Source organism: Acomys russatus, chromosome 18, assembly GCF_903995435.1.
Source record: "Acomys russatus chromosome 18, mAcoRus1.1, whole genome shotgun sequence".
NCBI classification, from domain to species: domain Eukaryota; kingdom Metazoa; phylum Chordata; class Mammalia; order Rodentia; family Muridae; genus Acomys; species Acomys russatus.
The window spans coordinates 35,378,542-35,380,939 of NC_067154.1; positions in this window are offsets into that span (position 1 = coordinate 35,378,542).

Genomic DNA, 2,398 nt, shown 5'->3' on the forward strand with positions numbered 1-2,398 from the left:
CTTTCGTAGGATCAGCCATCACCAATTGTGTTTATGCTTATGAAATTATCCACCACAAAGAACATTTGAAGTAAAGATGTATAGATGCATAGGTATACTGTGAGACACACAACAGCATCTAAGATGTGATTTTATTTTTATCCTTTTGTTTTTTCATTTTAGGTGGAAGTTACATGATCAGGGGACAAACACAAAAGGATGAGGGGATGAGTGGGATTAGGGTGCATGCTATGAAATTCACAAAGAATCAATAAAAAGTGTCAAAAATTAAAATCAAGTAAACAACAAATATAACAGCAGAAGTTAACAAGTGAAATAATCAACAACTCCCAAGTTGGGCATATAAATCCCAAGCAAATGAAGTGATAGATATTAAAACAACACTTGTAATAAATTCCAGATATATTATAACTATAAACATTCCAACACCATTTTTCAAGCCCCCTTTACCTGCCTTTATTTGAAACTGTATGTTAAATGAATAATTTCCTAGAAATATACAATATTGAAATGAATGAAAGCAAGAGATTATCAAGCTTCAGGTTAGCCCGTATATTCATAATAGGGACCTAAGCTAAAACAATGACTCAAGAGTACTATAAAATATTAATGAATGAAAATAAAATTCTACAGTTAAAAACAGAACGAGACATAAAATGAACCAATAAGCAAAAGAAGAAAAACTGTCCTTAAGACCTAATATATTTATAGTGCAATTTCTCTAAAGTGCGAAACATATGTTTGTAACGTTGTGTAATGCAATGATCTCAAAAGATATGGTTTCCAAATAGAATGTACTAGAAGTACTAAATTTAGTAAAAGAACAAAACAAAATTTAATTTTTATCAGAAGTTTTGTAAAAAAAATGCATAGATCAATAGTAGATTAAAAGAGCAAATAGTTATTCACTCACAGTGCATTTCATGGATTTTAATTTTTGGCATTGGGCTCCAGACTTCTTTGTCAAACCCAAGAAGAGGGTGTGTGTGTGTGTGTGTGTGTGTGTGTGTGTGTGTGTGTGTGTGTGTGCGCATGCATGTGCACACGTATGTGTGTATAATACAAATTAATATTTTAGTATTGTGTATAGAAAGTAACACTTCTATTACATTTTTAATAACAGTTAACTGACCACCTCTTGGTTTAATATTGACAGAATTCTGAAACCCTCATATTAGGTAAACAAAAATTTAATGTTTAACTATCAGGTGAGATGGAAGATTTTATATACCACACAGTCAAAAGTGCCCTTAAGGGGCTGGAGAGATGAGTGAGAGGTTAAGAGCACTGACTGCTCTTCCTGAGGTCCTGAGTTCAATTCTCACCAACCAGATGGTGGCTCTCAACCATCTATAGTAAGATCCGATGCCCTCTTCTGGTCTGCACGTTTACATACAGGCAGAGCACTGTATACCTAATAGTAAGTAAATAAATATTTGGGGCTGGAGAGATGGCTCAGAGGTTAAGAGCACTGGCTGCTCTGCCAAAGGTCCCTAGTTCAATACCCAGCAACCACATGGTGGCTCACAACCATCTCCAATGAGATGTGGTACCTTCTTATGGCGTGCAGGTGTACATGCACTTTATACATATTAAATATCTTTAAAAAAGAAAAAAAAAAGAAAATGCCTTTAGGGCTGAGAAATTGTTCTGGCAGATGGTTAGTGTATTTGTTCTGCAAGAATGATGGCCTGAATTGGAATGCCACCAGCCCTATGTAAAAATCTAAATGTGATTGCATATGTTGTATGCAACCTATCCTTAGGAGAGCAAGTTGTATGGATCCCAGAGCTCATTGGAGATCCAGTCTAACACAAACTTATACTTCCAATTTAGTGAGAAGTCTTATTTCAAGTTAATATGACATAGGGAAATGAGGGAAAGCTGCTGACATCCACTTGAGCCTCTTCATGTATGGGAAAAGATGCAGGTAACCACAACAGCCTTTACATTCCTACACCATACATGCCATTTACACTCTGAGCACACATACTAATTTTATTAACATTTAAAATTAATAATAATTATAAAATTTTATTAATAAGTAACGTAAGCTTCAGACCGGCTTCTTTATAGTAGAAAAATAGATTTCAGCAAATATGGGGAAGATTAAACAGCTATGTATTTTACAATGTGACGTCTAGGCCTTGTGGAGGCTGCTACAATTTCTGAGTCCATCCAAATGTGTGGTTATCTTGCTGTGTTGAGAAGCTTTTTTCTTTCTTGATGTGTTACTTAAGAGATGGCTTCCCAGTGCTGAAATGAGAAGTAGACATAACCACACACAGCACACACACATGCATACATACCCACATACATTCACACACACATACATACACACAAACACCACACACACACATGCATACACACATGCATACACATACACATGCGTACACAC